We start from the raw sequence: 7,904 nt of genomic DNA, 5'->3' as shown, positions 1-7,904 counted from the left end.
GGTTGCTAAACTGGAAACCTCAATTTGAGCTCCAGCCCCAGGGGTTTAGTACAGGGCCTCTACTTTGTCTATATTTTCACCCTCAGCCAATGCAAAATGTGTTTTGTTGCAAAAAAAAGGGGTGTGAGCGACCATCACACGCTGCAGAGTGAGGGCTAGGTGCAAGCAGGTATTTTCTGGATGAGGATACTCCAATGCAGTCACCTTGCAGAGCTTGGAGTGCTCTTGGAGTGTGCTTGGAGAAATTTACGCAGGTCCTCGCCATCCATGGAGAGAGCCAGGCTTTACTTCTCCTTCTCCTGAGCCATTTTTGGTTGTTTGACTGGAAACTCTTCTGACATATTTCAATTCACACCTAGCACAAGGCAGCCCTGACACCTGCAGGACTCTTACTGTGTCTGTAACGTGGGCAATTTTTCTACTTCTTCCACCTAGGTCTAAAGAGCAAGTAGATTTTTAAGTGCACTTTATATAAATTTGGGTGAAAAATCTTGCTTTCCAGGTGTATGAAATATCAGTTGCTGCTTTGAAGGCTTCCCCATGTGCTGTGGATAACACAATCCACATGCTGATTGATGAAACAAACAATGCTAGCTATGCTTGGTGATCCAGACCCTTACGTGGTGGAAACCAACAATTCAGGAAAATGAAAACAAAAAGTTCTCCCATGAAAATTTGACCTTTTACTTTTTCAATAGGATTTTTTTTTGTCTTTTTTTTTTATACCTATACTATGAACAGTCAAGACTAGACACCATTTCCCCTTGGTCTGCATCCTGTTTTTGAGAACAATAGCTGCATTTTTGACATAGTGCCAGCCCATAATTCATGCTTGCCTGTGTTCCTTAGAGCACAGACTTGGCTGATATTATAATATTTTGGTGCGTTGAAATGACAGTTCCAATTACAGCAGATTTTTTTTTTTTAATCAATATTATTTCTAAAAATTTAAATGCTGTAGGAATAATAAACAAGGAAGAGAGGCCTCATCTCTCGATGAAAGATGGGTTGTAAATTCCCTTGACCTAATCTCTAGTCCATTCAAATATAATACGGTTCAAAAGTTCAGCTCAGGCTCAGACTTCTTTGGGTTTATGTCCTGTTGGGGACAGACAGCTTGAAACAGACGAAACAGCTTGAAACATATGTGTTGTTGGTACCATTCCTAGAGCAAAAAATGAGCCTCCACAGCAGCAGTGCCTCTGCTGGTGTTAATGAAGCTATCCCACGCAGGGGTTGCTCCAAAGCAGGAGCGTGGATATTCCAGTTGAATTGTCCCTGGAGAAATAAGCACATTTTTTTATTCACTTGAACAAGCAGGATTTGGGCACTCAAAACTGATCTGAAAATCCTTTAGAATAGCTAGAGTCATCTCAGAAGTCCTGAATAATTCACATTCCAACATCTGCGAGTCCAAACTGATGGGAAAGTATCTGCTCCTTCCCCATGAACACAGCCCCTTCCAGGAGGCAGTCTCCACCAAGTCTCCGGGGTTCAGGATTGATCCCAAAATACCCTTACAATTACCTTCTACGCCACCACCAAGACTAAAAATCCACACAACATTTGACTTATATTTTTTTCCCCTCTTCCCTGCCGATTCAGAATGTTTAAAACATCCCTTTCTGTTTATGTGCTTTAATTCTCCCCCTTCCACAGCGAACCTTTTCTCATAACCTTTCTGCAAGGGTCCCATTTTTCACACCTTTCCCAGTTGCTGCTGCATCCCCTCTGAACTCTCTCACAGTGTCTGCCTGGAAAACTTTGCCAGGTTTTGTAACCTCATTCCTGGGACCAGGCAACTTGAGGAGCACATTTGGGAGAGCTGCAAAGCAAGACAGGAGGGGGGATAGCAGCTGCCGTGGAGTTGGGTGTAATAAATTATCCCCAGGCAGGGTGGAAATGATAGTGGATGTAGCCTTAGCCTGTCCCAGTTGTCAAGTAAAACATGATGATGGTTTAAATGACTTCACAGGCAGGGAGAGGTACAGGGAGTTAAGAGGGTCTGGCTGGTGAACAGATTGTAACTTGAGCTCACTCAGCTACAGCTGAGACATCTTTAAAATCTGCACTGACTTAACCAGCAAAACGATAAATTCAGATAGTATCTTGTAGTGTCTGTGCTTCTAATCTGTGGGGGGGGTCTGAAGCAGTGCAGGGGAAAAGCGAGGGAGTTTGGAATGCTTGTATCCCAGACTTATCTGTGCCTTAGTTATGTCTTTTAGATCTTTCTTAATTGATATTTATTTATTTATTTATTTGGGAGAGGGGGGAGGGATAGGGGGAGGGAAGTTTAGGGAGATCAACTCATTTTATTTGATCCAAATAAAGCAAGATCTTTCTTTGAGATAAGACTTTATTCCCATAACAACCCTTGCACAAGACCAAAATCCCAACAGGCAAATTGTGAAATAAAAGGTAGCAAGAAGAAAAAAAAAAAAGACAGCAACATTTAGGCCATGAGATGCTGACAGCATTGCCCCGTAGAGCACAGCAAGGGGTTTGTTTAACTCTGTGGCACTCAGGTGCTCTGCGAGGAGACATCTGAGGATACCTCGTGTGGGTGAGGCCAGAGGTCTGCTGAAGACGGGTAGGAAGTGCGTGATGCAGACCAAATGAAGTGACACGTTCTGCAGCACACAAACATGTGATGTCATTAAACTTCTGTTGTAGCCACTAGAAAGCTTCCTCATGAGCTGTGCAAGGAAGCAGGAGGCTGGAAAAACAATTAGACCATGGGAAAAGAAGAGAAGCAGATAATGTAACTTGGAATGTACACAGACAGAGGGTTGTGCAAAACATGCCTGGTTGAAAATTGGTCATGATTTCTGGTTTTGAGGGTAAACTGACACCAGAGAGCAGATCTAACATAACAACCACATACAGAAAGGACTTGGAGTGCCTGTTCTTCAAATTAATTCTGACTTCTTGTCCAACAGACTTGGGCTATCTTATCCAGTGGGGATATCCAACTGGATGCCCACAAACTGGTGCTTGGTAGCCTTTGAGGTACCATGGGATATGCTGTCTGGCCTCCAGCTGGTAATCAAGAATAGCTAGGTTTCCTCTGGTTGCTGTATTCACATCCGAAAAATCTGTATTTATGTAGCCCAAACCCCAGGAACATCCCAAATTACACCAGTTTCTTGCCAGAGACTGAACTGGCCGCCTGTGTTTAGGCGAGTGACTCAGGCATTTAGCTCTGGGTTAAGATACTCAAATGTGGGCCCCTAGATGTAGACATCACCATGAGAGCTGGTGGAGATACAGCAAATACAGCTGATGGATGAAGAGAGGGTCAGCTCACTGGGTAGCAGGACTGCGGGTGTCCCAGATGACCCAAGTCCCAGCCTCCAGCTCATGTAGGTGTAGATGACCTAGGGGAGTTAAGGTGTGCATTGGGGGACTCAGATGTCATAATCCTTCATGATGACACCTGCATTTTAATCTCTCTTTTTGTTTTAAATGCCTTTATCTGGGCTGTAGAGGGAGACAGCACTGGCTACTGGTGATTCACATCTCTAGAGCTTCTTCAGAAACACCCCCTCCTTATGAGACATGGTAATAGGAAAATGTGGTGGCTTTTCTTTCCTTGTGCTCCTATAACACAGAGTTCAGAGCACCATGTAAAGTATGGCACACCCAGCTCCATTTCCTCCTCTGCAGGAAGGGGATTGCTTCGATTAGCACATTGGGCAATATGGGAGCACGGTGCTTCCCAACTGTCTCGTCCAGTCCTTTCCTGCTGCCTTCTGTAGTCCCAGTGGCCAATTCATTGTGTTGAGGGCACTGATCCCTTCTTCGGGGATTACTCCTTTAAGGGTGCAACTAGCTACAAATTGAGAAAAAAATACCAAAAAATAGGATCAGTTGATAGGGTCCACTAAGCAATCCCTTGTCCTGGCAAGGAGCACACTGAGGAACAGAAATAGAGTTTTTAGTCCCTGTGTACAGAAGATAATTGAATTGGCGGTCTAGGCATGGAGCTATCATGGCAGCTTCATTTCCAGCTGCACTTTGTACAGAACTTTATCTAGCTAAAACTTTATCAGAACTTTATCTAGCTGTACATGTATGCTTCAACAGCATGTACCAGCTTAGGAGCCTTGGCAGACAGATAAATGCTCAGCACATGAGCCCTGTTGGGGCTTACACAGCTATGAGTATATTTGTGCTGTCTGGGACATTTCTGGTTACGCCAAGAAGCAGAACATTAAATGCAGGGGGAATTTTGACATCAAGCACAGTAGTTTTCTACAGACTTCAGACATCATCTGGAAGACGGACATTACTGGAACAGGTTGCCCAGAGAGGTTGTGGACCCTCCAGTTTTGGAGATTATCAAAAGCTTTCTGGACATGGTGCTGGGTAAATTGGTCTGGGTGGCCCTGCATTGGGCCAGGTGCCCCCCCAAGGTCCCTTCCAACCCCAGCCTTTCTGTGAACAAGGACTGTAAAGATTTAGATTGTGAACTTAAATACCCAGAGTGGCAATTAAAGCATCAAAGTACCTTTCTGGCTCTTCATCTCGCTGGGCAGCATTGCTCCCAAATAGGGAAGGAGCATGATTTAGGGGTGATGGGTCCAGTTCAGCAATGTTATAATTTATCTGCTGTCTGTGGCAAAGCATGCAGGACAGGTTAGAGGAAACATGGTCTTGAATGACATACATAAACCTAGAAACATCTGCTGAGGTCTGTTAAAAGGAGTTTTTTCAAAGACTAAACACCAACTAATGAAGCTGGGGTTTTGAAATTCTTCAATCTACAACTCCCACCAGAAGTTTCTGCTACAACATTTTAAAGTGAAAAACAGTGGAGTCATAAAACCTATAAATATTATTAAAATGTACCAATTATTGCTTAAGATGGAAGAACATTTTATGACCTAAATAAATAAATAAATAAATAAAATCTTACCTCATATTTGTCTTCTGGAATTTCAAAAAGTTAATGACATTATTTTATCTTATTTCCTTCCTGTGCACCAGCACTACTTGATGTGCCAAAACATAAAAGATTTATTAGTTTCAACAGCCTAAAAAATTTACTTTTGATTTGTTTTGTTTTAGTGAAAACTGGGGGGGATATTATTTAGCATTAGCCAATTGAAACATTTCCTCTTCTTCTCCAGAACAAAGATAATAAAACTGAACTGAATGTTGCAGTGATTTGTTGTTGTACGAGAATGTGCTTACTGCAGTAAGAAGAACTGAATTCAAACTGAAGCTCTGGCCTTACGAAGCAAACAATTCCCAATTCTATATTTTTCAGGATTTTCATGAAAAAATTTGAAACCATTAATTTTAATCGCGAGCTATATATATATTTTAAAGCAAATATTATGTGAATTCAGATTTGCATGTTCTGACTAGCTCCACTTGCTTCTGACATCGTCAACCACTTGTACCATCTCTCTGGACACTTGTGCTGTCAAATCCCTTCTTCAGCTCAAGTGCAGGAGGCAGGACCCGCCAATGGACTCTGTTGCTCAAAATTTTCTCTATTCAACTATTCCCCACCTAAAATTATGACCCCTTCTCCTTGTTTTTCAGAAACTCATAGAATAATTCAGGTTGGAAGGAGCCTCTGGAGTGCTCCAGTGCAGCTCCCTGATCAGAAAAGGACCAACTTCAGTGTCAGCTATTGAGTAACATCCAGTGCTGTCTTCTTTCTAACTGCCCTTCCAGTTTTGCTAAGATTTCCCCCCAGGTTCACATCTTCTTCATGCTGAACAAAACTTATTCCTTCTGTCTCTTTCTCAGCTATCATATGCCCCAGCTCCCCAGCCACCTTGGTGGCCTCTGCTGTACTCACTCCAGTTTGCCGGTATCTCCTTTACACTGGGAGGCCCACAGCTGGACACAGTATCCAGATGTGGTGTTAAAAGTGCCAAATAGGGGAGAATAACAGCATACACTAAATTCCTTACTAAGCCTTTGCAAATACAGCTCTGCATGCAGCTAGGTCTCATTGTCACCAGGGCGTGATGCTGATCCATGGACAAATTGTCAAACAGGACCCTCAGGTCTTCTTGTGCAAAGCTTTTTTCTGGTCAGCTTGTGCCCAGGCTGGAGGCTTGCACAAGCTTGTTCTGCCCAAGGTGCAGGTCTTTGCTCTTATTTTGCTGAATTTCATGAAGTTTCTGTAGAACCATTTCTCTGCTATGGGGTATCCCTTTGAATAGCCGCTCTGCCCCAGCATGAAACCACTGCTCCACTTGGTGTCATCCACAAACATGCTGAAGGCTCTGTTCCATCATCCAGATCGCAAATGAAGGGGTTAAACAATGTCACCCCTCAGTACTGGCCCCATAGTTAAGAAATATACCTTAAATACAGGAATTTAGCTTAAAGCAATGTGCAGCTTCCCTTGCTTTAATTCTGCCCTGTAATGCTGCACTCTCTACTTCTGATTCATGATTTCATCCTAACCTTCCTTGTTAACCTTCCAACACCTGATTTAGCTGTGGTCATTCCCCTTCTGTTCTCCCTACCTTATGCCTCCTGTTCAGTTACCTGTTCCAAAATTTCTTCTCCTTGGTGGGTTTCTTTCACGAAAATGGATTTCTCTCATTCTCTGATCTTGTCTCCAGGACCCTGAACCCTCCTCTCTGCTCCATTTTACAGGGAAGTCGGAAATATTAGGGAGGAATCTCTTCTGGTGTCACCTTCCAGAATTTTTCTTCATAAAGGGACATTTCCTGATGCCACCTTTGCTGTCTGCAAAATTCATTCACCCTCCTGGAGACGGACATGACATCAAAGCAACCCTTGATACCCCTTTTTGAGCCTGGAAAGTGTATGTCTTTGATGTAATGACTGCTAGAAATGGACAGGAGGAGAAAATCTGTGGAACTAACCTGGCTTTGCAATACAACAGAGCAGCCATGATCAATAGCTTGGGAAAAAAATGAACCCTCCCTCCCAGTTCTGCAGGACTGTTCCCTGATATTTGCCAAAAATCTGTTTAATATCATGTTGCGTCAGCCGCCAAATGCCTTTGCTTTTGAAAAAATGTTGCACAGCTTGATGGGCCTTCCTTCTCTTTGCTTAATCAGTCTCTTTTCCCCTCCGTTTCAGTTTCAGCCCATTTTCCTGGTTACTCTATGCTCCCATTTGTCACCCCTTGTGAGCTGATGTCCTCTGTTTACATGCACCACATATTTGTGGGCAGCTAGCATGTCTCCTGGCCGAGGTACCCGGGTCTCCCTCTGTTCCGCATAGCTCAGCCCTGACGTCCTCCACGCTAGCCTCTTCCCACCCCTCTCCCTTGGTTGCTCTTCAGTTTCCTCTTATACTTCTCGGTTATCATTGTGGAGATCTGATTTGTACGAAAAACCTCTTTCTATTCCATGTCCCTCTCCCATCTTTCACTTATTTATCATCCCTTACTTCTGCTCTATTATCCACGTCCTGGGCTCTCTCCTCACTTTTCCAGCTACGGGAGATGGGTTGAAACTTCACAGATCTGCTTAACCTCTTGGGCTGGGGAGCGGTGGGTATGTGCCACTTACCACCCATTCCTCTGGAGGATTTTCAGCTCTACACGATGCTTTTTGGCTTGGAGAGGATTACACCAAGACTTTATTTTCCCTCTTTCCCATTTTTCTACCTTGAGCTCTCCAAAGGCTCTCTGCTCATCCCCATTTCCTCCCATTTCTTGTCCAACTCTGTTTGTTCCCTCACCAAGCCATGACCATGAGACCAAAATCTGCTCCATGCTCTGAATGGATAGTTGTGGCATTGCCAGAAAGCTGAACACCCTCAACTTCATTTTTTTTTCTTCCATTCCTTAGGGATAATTCTCCTTTTTCCCCCGCAAAGAAGCCAGAACTATAGGTGAATGGTTACTCTGTGGGTAATGAGGTATTTAATGTGGTCCTACAGGGAGCAGACTACAAGGC

The 7,904-nt window shown here is 43.6% G+C and overlaps 1 long non-coding RNA gene across 1 annotated transcript; it reads right to left on the bottom strand.

Annotated features, from left to right (window-relative positions):
• Nucleotides 1-2,340: 2,340 nt before the first annotated feature.
• Nucleotides 2,341-6,934, bottom strand: LOC121063743. Its single transcript, XR_005816183.1, has 4 exons — nt 6,517-6,934; nt 4,919-4,994; nt 4,511-4,615; nt 2,341-3,832 (listed from the first exon to the last, which is right to left on the bottom strand). It is a non-coding gene; the product is annotated as an uncharacterized LOC121063743 (long non-coding RNA).
• Nucleotides 6,935-7,904: the final 970 nt, after the last annotated feature.

This window comes from Cygnus olor, chromosome 1 (assembly GCF_009769625.2).
Source record: "Cygnus olor isolate bCygOlo1 chromosome 1, bCygOlo1.pri.v2, whole genome shotgun sequence".
In the NCBI taxonomy this organism is placed as follows: domain Eukaryota; kingdom Metazoa; phylum Chordata; class Aves; order Anseriformes; family Anatidae; genus Cygnus; species Cygnus olor.
The sequence above is the reverse complement of the archived record's forward strand: the minus strand, read 5'-3'. Positions and strand labels throughout refer to the sequence as shown.